This window comes from Rhea americana, unplaced genomic scaffold (genome assembly GCF_003343005.1).
Source record: "Rhea americana isolate MKP2758 unplaced genomic scaffold, rheAme1 scaffold_9, whole genome shotgun sequence".
Classification (NCBI taxonomy): domain Eukaryota; kingdom Metazoa; phylum Chordata; class Aves; order Rheiformes; family Rheidae; genus Rhea; species Rhea americana.
This window is the reverse complement of record NW_028187088.1, coordinates 2,375,220-2,388,232: the sequence shown is the minus strand read 5'-3', so window position 1 is coordinate 2,388,232 and position 13,013 is coordinate 2,375,220. Positions and strand designations below refer to the sequence as shown.

Genomic DNA, 13,013 nt, shown 5'->3' with positions numbered 1-13,013 from the left:
CGCCTTTGAATTGACAGTTAGCAGAAGTGAGCGAATACACGTGTTTTTTGTAACGCAGTGATAAACTGGTGGAGAGTTGGAGCGAGATGGCTTCAGGAGTTGTGTGTTCCCCACCAGGGCCCCGAGGCCGTTGATGTTCTGTGTCAGTGGGGTGCAGGTGAGACCAGATGTCGCCAAGACTAATGTGCCTCGCTGCTCCTTGTAATGGGCACCGCAGATGCCGCACGCTCGGAAATTTCCGTGCCTGCCTCTGAGATAAATGCTAAGAGGGCCAGCTGATTGTGAATGTGGTTAAACACCAGAGCTGCCTGCTTGAAACATGGGCCTGGCAGCTAACGAGCACTGTGAAATGAGTCAACGACAAAAAAAAAAAAAAAAAAAAAAAAAAATAGTAAAATCTAGCTCTTCCTTGAGAAGGGGCTTGGTGCAAAGAAATTGGAAGGGCTGCTGTCCAGACTGGTTGCTGCTTCAGTGTGAGGAGGGAGGTACAGACTGGGGATGGGAGTGGAAGGGCCATAATAATTTTAACAGTGTCACGTGATACTTCGGGTATTTGGTTGCAGAGGCCAACCCCAGAAAACCCTTGGGAGAATGCAATCTCAGGACTCCTTAACTGGCATTGAAAAACTGAAACATTCAAAATGGAGCTGGTATAGAGTGCAAGACCTTTCCCTGGCTGGGTCAGGCTGCGATGTGTATGCTTTAAATACAACGGATTCTGGTGCAATACATATGTGAGTAAGCAAAATACTAGGAAACAGGGCTTTCAGGCAAGCACGTTGTAGCACCTGCAGAGTAGTGTCGATTACTGAGATACGCTCTGAATTTAGTGAATTTTGGAATGAATTAATCTCAGAATTGACAATAAAGTGCTGTTAGCTGCATTTCTGCAGGCTTTCTCGTGCTTCCAGTTGTGTTTAATATAATAGATTTAATAAAATAAATAGAGATGTTTCATGCTTTATTTCAGAAGCTGAATGTTCTTGGAAAGTCTGTTGTGTTTGATTGAATGACCAGTGTTATAAATCACAAAAAAAGACAGCAGTGCAAAGAATAAAACAAAGGGAGTACAGGTACTTTTCTTCCATCTATCTTTCATGAAATTCATGAAAAGGCTAATCATATGGTAGCTCCTACAACCACATCTCTGTTCCTTAATGCATTTAGAAGTGCCAAAATGACAGTGTGGCATAAATCACCCATTGAAACTCATCTTTYCATTCAAGCATACTGCTCCAAAAAAGCAGGAGGGAGGAATTGATGGAGCAGAGAATGACTAGTTTTTGTTCTTTAAACAGAAGAGCTAAAAACTGGGAGGGCAGGGTGTTGTTCATGTAAATGAGCAGAAACGAGCTGGAAAAAGGGGGTGTCTATTTCAAAATGAGGTAAAATGTACAAAAGCTTCATATTTCATAGTTTTATGCATTTGCTTTCAGGATTTTTAGGGCATGTTTGTGTGGTACAGAGGTTCTCATGCTGAGTACTTATGTTTACTGAATGCTTGAGCAAATAGTCACAAGGAATGAATAGAAATTACCAGAAAAGTATATGTATTAAAGAAGCTAGAATTAGAACCTGAATGAATCTAGAAGATCTAAACACTTTTATAAATGCAAATTTTAAAAATTCGCACTCCTGAATGATGGAGGCCTGTGGCTAGTGGTGTCCCCCAGGGCTCAGTACTGGGTCCCATCCTGTTCAACTTATTCATCAATGACCTGGATGAGGGGACAGAGTGCCTCCTCAGCAAGTTTGCTGATGCTACCAAGCTGGGCGGAGTGGCTGATACACACTGAGGTCTGTGCTGCCGTTCAGAGAGACCTGGACAGGCTGGAGAGCTGGGCGGAGAGGAACCTCCTGAGGKTCAACAAGGGTAAGTGCAGAGTCCTACACCAAGGGAGGAATAACCCTAGGCATCAGTACTAGCTGGGGGCTGACCTGCTGGAGAGCAGCTCTGCAGAGAAGGACCTGGGAGTGCTGGTGGATGACAGATTGACCATGAGCCAGCAATGTGCCCTTGTGGCCAGGAAGGCCAATGGTCTCCTGGGGTGCATTAGGAAGAGTGTTGCCAGCAGGTCGAGGGAGGTGATCCTGCCCCTCTACTCAGCCCTAGTGAGGCCTCATCTCGAGTACTGTGTCCAGTTCTGGGCTCCCCAGCACAAGAGAGACATGGAGCTACTGGAGAGAGTCCAGCGTAGGGCTACAAAGATGATCAGAGGGCTGGAGCATCTGCCCTATGAGGAATGGCTGCGAGAGCTGGGCCTCTTCAGCCTGGGGAAGAGAAGACTGAGGGGGGATCTTATCAATGTGTACAAGTACCTGAAGGGAGGGTGTCAAGGGGACGGGGACAAACTCTTTTCAGTTGTCGCATGTGACAGGACAAGAGGCAATGGGCAGAAATTGAAGCACAGGAATTTCTGCCTGAACGTGAGGGGGAAATTTTCACTGTGAGAGTAACAGAGCACTGAGTCTCCTTCTCTGGAGATATTCAAGGCCCGCCTGGATGCAATCCTGTCTAACGTGGTCTAGGTGACCCTGCTGAGCAGGGAGGTTGGACTAGATGATCTCCAGAGGTCCCTTCCAACCTTACTGGTTCTATGATTCTATGATTTAAACTCTCTGGCATTTTATTTTCAGAGAATCTCAGCAATGTAATACAACATGGTAGTATCTGAATAAACTACTTCTACTGTCTTGTAGAAAACCTGGTTCCTAATCTTATCTTGTTCTTCAAGATAAATATTTTATTATATACTGGCTGCTTCGTTACCAGACATTTATTCTTTGTACTATTTCTGCTGCTTTCTTGTTTTTCAAGGCATCTTCTAGCTTTAAATAAGCCTTTTCAGACCTGAAGAGATCTTTTTGCTTTTGTTACAACTGCTGAAGTGGTTAAATGACCTGGTCAGGGCTGGGCACTGAATTGATGCCCCAACTGGAAATGGGAGAGAGGGGCAGCTTCAGACGTTTGTTTTAGCCATTAGTCAGCAGTGGTGAGCAATGGAGTGGGATGGTACAGTTGAGAATGTGTCCCTGGTGGGTGTTTTTTTCTTCTTCTTCTGTAACAGTGGGAACTTTTACGGTCCCAGTGTGTTGACTTCTCAGTCCCCCAATCAGATTTAGGGAGCTAAAGACAGGATATCCTGCTGGGCTGGAGAGCAGGGAAGAAGGTGGCAGCAGAAGGCTAAATGCCTTAAAACACCCAAGCACCAGGATCGGCCCAAAGTGAGGCATCCTCCTGCCTGTTTCGGGAGGATGGTTTTGGAGCATGACCTGAAGCAGAGCTTTAGAGCATGAGATGAGAAGCTTTCCTATTTTAATACTGAACAACAGTAACTTTTCCCCTCAAATGCGTAATTCTGCATTCAAGCTAGCAAATCTGGAGGTTTGTTAGCAAACAGAAGCAATACAGGAGTAAGTGGTAATTTCTAGGAAGCGTTGTTTCTGGTTACAGTCCAGCAAAGCTGGAGAGAAGAATTTACAGTCCATAGGCTGGATATGGGCCACAACTTTATTTTATAGAGTCTGTGCTCACATTTCAGACTCATCCCTGCCGTTGTTCGATTCTGCTCCAGGGTATGTACATGACTGTGGCTCGCCGAGTGCAGTTGAAGGGCCTGAGCAGCCTGCGGCATTTGACCTTCCCTGGGGAGATCTGAGGAGCCGAAGGGGGTGCGATGTGCCAAAGCTGACCGCAGATCTGGAGAGCAAACTCCTCTTCCTCTCTGGCTGCTGAGAAATTAAATTTCTGCAGTGTGTAACACATTTGTGTGTTTATTCCCAGTACAGTGTTACTGCATAAAGCAATGAAGGGAGAATAAAGCATGCTCCAAGTCCCTTCTAGGGACTGTGTCAGTTTTTGTTAAATTTTACCCTGCTTAAACCAGAAGATTTTGGAGTAAATCTCCCTGAATTCCAGTCTTTGAATTTAAATTAATCTCAGCATTTCATACTTTATGATGCTTCAGGTTTAAATTATTGTTGTCTGAAATAATACATTGCCTATTTTTAATTAAGTTTTTTTTTTTAGAGTGAATCASTTTTATTTCTTTGATTGAGTCTGATCCTGCATCTTGTGATAAATGGCTTTTTGTGTAATGGGTGCAATGATTACTCCATGGYGCACATCTGCTAGAGGATGCTTTTGAAAGTCAGGTGAATTTGTTGAGTAAGTGGGCAGATTTCTCATGGCAATCTCCTTCCAGTACAGTAAAGTCTTGCTCAAGTCATTTTATCCTCCCTCTGTTTTTCAAACTGTGTTTTTTTCTGTCTCTCTCTTCTTCTCTCTACCCTAATCTTTCTTACTCTCCAGGTACACTTTGGTTTATATCTGTTCGCAGTTATCAAACATGATTACTAGCAACTCTGGTGTTGGACAGTTTACACACAACTCTGACGCAATTACGAACTCTTAAAAGCTGTGCCGTATGCAATTAGAGGGTTGTAAAGCCTAATCTGGCTTAAAAACACAAGCCATCTCCATACAGGATTCTRAAATCCATATAGCAGTGGCAATTTTCAAAATAGCTGTCAAAGAATTGCTTTGCTCACTTTTTGAATCATTATTGGAAAGGTTCATGTGCATGGGAGTTTCTTATGTCTGTCTTTGCATGTTATGCCAGCATATGTGTATGAGCGAGGGGGAAGCCCACACAGACTCAATATGATGTCTTTATATAACATTATTATATTCTCCAATAAATGTCATCCTTTAAKTCTAGGTAGTTTGTTGTTGGATAAGCAAGACGCATGAAGTTTTAATAGATTTTAGTTCAAATCAGTGCTACAAACTTCTGGAGTTAGGGAATCTTATTTTCTCTTTTATTAATGGTTACAAGGCTTTGCATATGTTATAGCTGTTGCAGCTAACATTGCTTTTATTTAACATAGCCTGTTTCACCGCACAAACCGGTTGTAAACTGCATGAAGAAAACCTGTCATCTGGTGCCTCAAAGCAGCACCAGGAGGTTTTGCTGGTACAGTTGGAGTGTCAGATCCCACTCGAGCTTTCCTAGTACGTGCAAGCCCGGTTTTCAAAAGGGTAAATAGAGGGARTTCCACTTCATGGAAGCATAGACTGAAACTTAGAGACAGGAGGTAATGTATTTGCATTTCAGTGTAAGCAAATGGGGTTGCTCAGAATAGAGGCCGGGTCTCTTAACTTTATCTAATGCCATGATCACATTTATATACATATATATGCTTTCATATACACATGCGCGCGCATGTGCGCATGCACACACACACACACATATATATAAGTATGTGCATGCCTATAACATAAAAGGCTTCCTCTCTGAAGCTATTGCTGTTTTGGGGTAGCTAACAGGGAATAGTAGGATTGACAATAAAGTGAACTAAAGACCAGGTGAAGCTTCACGTCTTTGTTTTTGCAGACCTACTGTAGCAGTTGGAACATTCAGTGGTTCGCTCTTATGYGCTAGAATTAGTGCTGAGATGGGACGTCTGGGAAAGATACGTTATTGTATTTATGACATAAAGTTGCGTTCAATTGTTGTTATTAGAGGAGCTACAGCTGGAGCAAGCCTGGAGGTCTTCAGTAACTTCTGCGCTTTCTTTTTGACATCTGGCAATCTTTTTAAAAACAAAGATCTAATCAATTATGGCTGCTCAGGTACTTGTATTTTGTCATTCTGGGTCGCCTTTTATGAGGAACAAGTTAAAAGCAGTGTAGCCTTCCTTGCACTTTGTTATGGGTTTATTTTGAAGGGTTTTTTTCCGTTGTACTTCTATTTTTTCCTCCTTTTTCCCATAATAAAGTTTGCATTTGGAAGTGTGTGCGAATGAGAAGTAGCAGAGTTAATGATTGTCTCATCTGGCTTTCTAAAATAGTGCAAGGCGCTGAGTCACTTCATGCCACTAGTAAGTTGCGTCATTTTGCTAGGATCAGAATGTTCCAATCTCAAAACAAGTACTTTTTACAATGAAAAACCAGTTGTTACTATATATTTAATATATACATATGTATGTCTGTGTTTGTGATGTCTTCCAATCCAAAGATGATGATCTTTCTTTCTTATTGTGTGTGGGGGTAGTGAATTAATAACCACCATCTCTTTCTACTTGACCCCAGCGTTTAGTTGCAGGAGGGAAGGATATATAAAATAAAGTTCAAACTAGAACCTTTTTTAAAGATGTTGTTTGTAACTGTGAATGGGGAAAAATGTCAAGAGAGTCTATTTAAAAAGTATGGGAATACTAAACTTGATGGATTAACTTTTTATTGTGTTTTTATTTCCAACACGTTGTATGCATCATCTTTTCTTTCCAGTTTTGAAATGATTCCTGTCCATATTTGTGACTTCTGTTGCAATGCTCTAAGGTAAATTCTGTAAAAAGCCACATGTGTTCCTCCTCCTGGTTGTGTGCAGATGTGTTTGCTGTGCTGAGTATTCAATACGTTGATTTTTTTCAAACTTTATCAAATGGGAATGAAAAGCACTATTTATTTTACATCTATTTCTCTTCTCATGCTTTGCCAGCAAGTCTGGTCAGTTTTGCCATCAGGATTTCATCAGGCTAAGTAAATGTTAATGTTTTAATGGCTCCACTACTAGAAATTTTCCCTCAGATGGAAAAAGCAGKCTGCAGGGAGAAGCCAGCAAAGCAGCATTGCGTGTACAGGCAGTGCGCTTGTGCTGGCAACTGAGGCCAGAAGCGCTCGGGTGCTAGCAAAGGTTGGGAAGTTGAGGCTAAGGCAGGGACAAACCTTGACCCTTGACCAGAGATGACCCCATTTTTTTCTTGATAAATTCCTGATTCCTGCAAAATCCCTTGCAGGTGACCCCATCTCTTCATTATAAAATAAATAATATAAAAAATGAAAATATAACAATAAAATCTATTTCTAGGGCTTGAGGATCCTGCATTTCAATATACAGTCAAACCCCAGGACTTCTGTGTCTTTGTTCCCTGAGTCTCTGCCACACTGACAGGAGCCTTTTTTCTATTTCTGGTTTTTGCTCCTAATGGAACAGAAAAAGATAAACTGTCTGTATACAGGAGGGAAGTGCCAAGCTGGGATGCTGAGATAATTGATAAAAACAAATGGAGTTTATTTTGTCATTTCAAATGGTCTTAACTGATGGGTTTTAGTTATGAATGGATTAACAGGGAAGTCTCCAATATCTGTTATCGTTATGACAGTGCAAGAGAGGTGAATGTTCAAAAGAAAATAAAAAAGGATAAAGAAGTTGCAGCAAATGTCTGGTGACTTTGGAACACAAGAGCTGAGTTAGAGGGCAGAGGTTGACATATGTTAGGTTACTAAAAACCATGTAATGTTAAAACAGTTCCGTTCTTCATGCAGACAAGTTCTGCAGCTGCTGTTGCTCATATTTTCCATTTTGTGGAGGATTTTTTAAAAAAACATAAAGGCAGGATCTTCCCTGTATGGGAWGATCACAGGATGGTACGTGGTTTATTCCTTCGAGAAGATGGTTTATATGCTGGATTTTAAAGCAGAGTAAATGCACTGATAATCAGTGCAAACATTTAGCATGAAGAGAAGCTAGATTTCTTTTCCCCTGTAATTCCATAAGATAAAAATACTGGGCAACTGATTTAAATACCTCTCAGTTCACAGGTAGGCTTATTATGCGATGAAGTTCCATGGTCACAGAGTGGGTGACAGCAAGCAAGGATTGATACTTTTATTTTAACATCATTGCACTCTTACCATCATACGGCACTGGCCTTATACTCTCACAAACTGTTTGCACATAAGTTACAAGGAATAAAAAGCCTCCTATTTTTCCAGCCCCGTATGAACTAGCATGACCTATAATCTGTGCAAGGGAAAGCAATTTAGTGGTACATTTCTCCACCGTGATGCYTTGAACAGCTGAGCTGCCCCGATCAGCAGCAAATTGCCATGTTTTTTGGATTAAGGTAGGAGGTCCAAAGGGAATAGTGTCAGAGGTAAAGCTGTTCCAGGTTGTTAGAGGTCATACATGCCTGATTGCTTCTAGCTCCTATGGACAACAGGATGTTCTGCTTGAAGACTTTTGATTTGCCCTGGCATGACCAGCTTCATGCTTTGATGCTCTATGTAAGTGCACTATAAAAGCCTTCAGCAGCAAAAGATTTTGAAAATAAATAAGTCTCTCACAGGTCAAGTTGTTGAAAGCCCAAAGACTTGACAGATAGATTCAGGTTAGGTATGGAACACATATTTTGCATAGTGGTTTCATCGKACGCCTTTTCCAGCCTCCTCAGCTGGCAAGATTGGACAGCAAATCTCAAATACAAAAGTTTAGACAGAAAAGAAATGTATCCAGTGTTCCAACCAAGCATATTATGAATTAGGTGTGGTATTAACTTGAATGAGCCGTGGCAGAGACAAGCCCTTTTAGTATTCAGTGTGCGTCTCTGTGTATTGGGATTTTTAATTTTTTGGTTAATCCATGTACATTTCTCAAGCTCTTTCTAAACTACTGTCACTGGAAACTTTCTTCTAAAATGAAAGTAGATACTTTCCTTGAAACTTTCCTTGATACTTTTCCTGAAAGTAGATAACTACCTTGCTGCAGCACTGGAACTTCTATAGGAAAACCAGCAAGTATCATGAGACTTGTGATAAGACTGTGAATGCCATACTCTGAATGGCTCCACGCTTTACTACAGTGCCTAAACCATCCTACTTTCATTATCTAAGAAAATAGGCAGATTTAGTGCTTATTTCTAACTATTTAAATGATCTGACAATAAATAGAAAATTGAGGTAATTTGTATGCATTTGAATGTATGCACGCTAGTAAATATTGGTGGTTGCTTTCTTTGTACGCCAAAACATGTTAACTTTATGATATCGAGTGACATGACATCTTTATTTGTGGCAGAGTTTCTTACAATCACAAAGTCCTCTTTCTTTAGTCTTCATATAAATATGTGTCTTGACCCGTCCTCCGGAGATGTATGAGTAGCCTAATCACGGGGAAACGCTTGGGCCAGAGCAGGCAAGTTTGCATGGGAGATCATATTCTCTTAGCTTTGAGGAAGACTGCTTATCCATGTTGAAGCTGCATGATGAGAAGTGGAAAAGTGGGGCCTGATTCTGAAGCAGAAGGGCATTCAGGAAGAAGTTCTGCTGAGGGTGATATGGCTGCTGCTGAGTTTGCAGGAAGCACTCATGGTGTTATCCTTAGAGTGGATATGTTGTCCAAAATTGGTTGCTTTGCACACCAAGTAACAGAACCCAGATTTTGGACAACAGATGATATACCCATTTGACACCAAAACGTTGCATTTTAGAGAGTGTCGTTTCAGTATGTTTGTCACAAAGTGCAGGAAGTTATTTATGGCACAGCTGTTTTAAATTGAAACTTTTGAGGATAATGAGACAACTCTCCCTCTCCTCCCATCCCCCTGCTCSAGTTTTCATGCAAGGGTGCATTTTCCGTGACTCCAATATTGTTTGAACATCAGGATATTGCATAAGTGTCTCTAGGGGAAAATAGAACATGCAGAAGCAGAAAATGACCTATGCCCACCCACAAGGGCTATTAAATGCAGCTTCACATATAGTGTCAATGACGAGGAACATTAAGGGTGGGGGGAGAAGTGGAGGCACTTGAATGTTTTAATTAGTGGGGGCRGCAGTATTCAGATCCAGATTCTCACGCTACTTTTTACAATGGCTTTCTGCACGAGCATGGGCACGTCTCCTAACCTCTCTTACTTCTGCTCTGAAATTGAGCTTTCCTTACTCCTTCAGTGAGCAGGGGGAGAAGAGGATAGCCAAGTATAATGTAGGGTTTTTTTGTTGTTTTGTTTTATTTTGTTTTGTTTTTTACTGCTCTGAGTTTCTATAGGCAAAGAAATCATTAAGGGCAAATGTACATAAACACGTTAAGCTGTTAGACAGCTTGTGCAAATTACATAGTTTATTTTGGAGAAATAGCTTTGGTGGCAATATCATAAGACAGGCTTCATCCTATACAAGAAAAGATTAACACGGTCTATGGCCTGACTCCATGAGAAGCRGCCTTGACAGCATCTGGAACTATAAGTCATTTATCTGAGATAAACTTGTGATAGAAATTCTGGCGAAATCGCTGTACTGGTTTATTATTTCAGTTAATGTGARTTGGCACTCTGCCATTTATTGCCCCTGCAATTAAAGCTCATGGAAGTTTATGGAAGTTCATGGAAAGGATGCCCTTGCCTTCCATACTTGATATGCTCCCTCTACTGGTGTAACAGCTACTAATGGAAGCAAGTTAGATTAATTTCACTTTTCATACATGAATATTCCTATAAAACAGGCATGTATCAAGCCTGAAGTCCACTGTGCAAAACTACATTAAAACTCAAAAATCTCTAGGCATATATTGTGTCTGAAAACTTGGGAGAGGAATTTAAAAATCCTGGGATAATATATATTCTGGAGTTATTTAGTAAATAAGTGTATTTACAAAACAAAAGATTTTCAGGGTTTGTTTTTTAAGCTCTCTTCATGTATGTTCCTCATAGGGCTCGGTGCTAGCGATTTCTTTTTTTTCTAAATGAAAGGGAAGATCTTAAAATAGCTATGAGATTGATGGGGATATTTGAAAGTGAACCTCAGCTATCAGAACACTTGCTGTAAAAGTAGAAGCCTTGAAAGTTTAAAAAAATGTCAGGTTGCCCTTTGGAACTAAAAGATTTGCAGACMTAAGTTTCACGGAAGTGGTGGTGATTCTGAGGAATGGATTAGGTCTTCACAAGACCTGACTGTATTCGTGTTAGTTGGAAGCTGCCTGGTTTTGAATGACAACAGATTAGAAAATTGAGRGATTTAGAACAAATCATATCCTGCTTTACTCAAACTGAAAAAGGTTCATAAACATGAGAAAAGTCTAAAAAACCCGAAGTAAATTAAAGGTCTTCCAGTAAATAGCAACCACAGAAGAAGTGTAACCACTGACATTTCTTTATGAGCCAGTCTTTAGGCACTTGTTGAGTCTTTAAATCTGTAGAGCCTGTGGCAGTCGCTGTTGAGGTCCTCACAGARTCCTCAGCTTGGGGAAGTCAAGTGAAAATGTGTGTATGCCGTGCTTCTGAAAAGCATGGCATTCTCAGCAAAGGGAGGTCTTTCTTTTTATGAGTATGATCAAGTAAAACATGGCTCAGTAAAACACTGGATACTTGGGCCTTGCACTAGAAAAATCTCTTAAACTTGAGTGTAAAGCCCAGAAGTATAAAAATGAAGAAATGCAATGATTTCAGTGAGGTCTGTTTCTGTGCTTACGGTAAAGCACCTGCTTGCATGGTTTGTGGAGCATGACGCCTCTTGGGTAGAGCCCGTGGGGAAGGATGGGAAACTGCAAGCTCTCCTCAGCCCAGSTGCTCTTAGTTCAGTTTGCCTTTTGACATTTGGCTCTGCTTTGTTATGCACATCCTAAGTGGACTCCTCACTGTCCCCATGTCCTTGTTCAAATAAATCAGTTTGGGGGGGTGGCAAAACAGTTTGGTTTTTGCAGACGGGACTTGTTCCTAGATGTGCTTCTGTGCAGCTCCGTGAAGAATGAAGGTGCGCCAGATGTTTTGTAACAAGTTCTTCTCATAGGTCAGGGGATGTTTCTGTGTGTGCAGCCTGGCTTGGAGTTACTCATTCCCAGATCTTTCTGGATAGCAACCCTGTTCTTTGTGAGCTTATGCCTACTATATGTTTGCTTTCTCTGCTTATAAACATAGACGTGGAACTTTCAGGTTTTGCCACTTATTTTTCCTTCAAAGATAAATTATTTTGCCATAATGTGTACTAATTGGCTCATTGAAAAGAAATAACTTGGCTTTCCATAGTGCATTTGTCTGATGGCTTGCTGTAATAGCACATCATTTGTATCACTGTGCATATGAATTAAAAAAATGAAGTACAGAGTTTCTTATTCTAGGAATAAATAGGCTCAAAAGTACCCAGAGGAACTGAAACTTAGTGGGAGACAAAGAAACAAATACAGTAGGCTGCAGTCTAAAACCTCATCCCTGTTTTCATAATTATATTATTAGTTATAGGATGRAAATATGGTGTGGCTTAGTTTCCCCGAAAATCTCCAATTTCCTCATAGATTTTCTGTGAGATAACTTATTGACCTGTGAAAATCTGACCTATTTTCATGCTGCTGTTTAAGTGTAGTCCTATGCTGCTTAATAAATGAAGTTATTTGTCTTTAAAGCCCGATGGATTGAAAAAAAAGAAATAAAGTTGGCCTTGTTAACTTCATTGCCTGCATAAAGTAAAACCCATCATGAACATCATGCTGCCTGTATTTCTCTGTGCATGTGTGTGTGTGTGTATATATATATATATATATATATATATATATAGTATATAAAAATTGGTATAAGAAACATAAGACGGAGATGCTAAACAAAAATGGGGAAAGAAGACTAAATCACTTTGTGAACAATTGGTAATTTATCTAAGATGTCTCCTCAGTAAGTGTTTGATATTTTTCCRTAACCATGAGTTGGCACTCATGGGTCTGACTGTATCAAACATTTTTCAACATGTTGAACATAACACGTGGCCGGGTGCAGTGCTGGCAGTCTCTAGYTGCGACTCTGTTGGCATGCAAGGCAAACAATAGTTTCCACTGAAAAATATGGGCAAACCAAAGGTGAGAAAAATAGATGAAGAACAGATTTTGTTGCTGTTGGAAGCTTATGAAATTGCGTGTTTAACTCCTTTGGTCAGGCTTCTCTTCCTTCATTTGATTGTGGAGTGATGATGTTCATTATATAACGTGATTTAGGATTATAGTCGGCTTCTGTATGATCAATGAGTCTGGTGGACATTTTTATTTWGGGTAATGTTAATTGATTGGGGATTTTTTTACAATGATTACATGTTAGGAAGTTGGACTGGATGTCCTCCTGAGGACATCCAGCCTGAATTGCCATATGATCTTACGAAATTTTGATTACTTGTGTTTGAAGCTATAAAACCTTTGCAGATGTTAAGAAGACTTTTTGATGGTTGTTTGAAAAGGGAAATAGGAACATTTACT

General features: G+C 40.5%; 1 protein-coding gene across 1 annotated transcript in view; it reads left to right on the top strand.

Moving 5' to 3' along the window:
- The first annotated feature begins 3,575 nt into the window (after positions 1–3,575).
- Positions 3,576–13,013, top strand: part of PDE3A (phosphodiesterase 3A) — a 192,038-nt gene continuing 182,600 nt past the window's right edge. The window contains exon 1 of the mRNA XM_085324104.1: positions 3,576–3,753. The gene's annotated coding sequence lies outside the window, so the exon portion shown is untranslated. The remainder of the gene's footprint in view (positions 3,754–13,013) is intronic.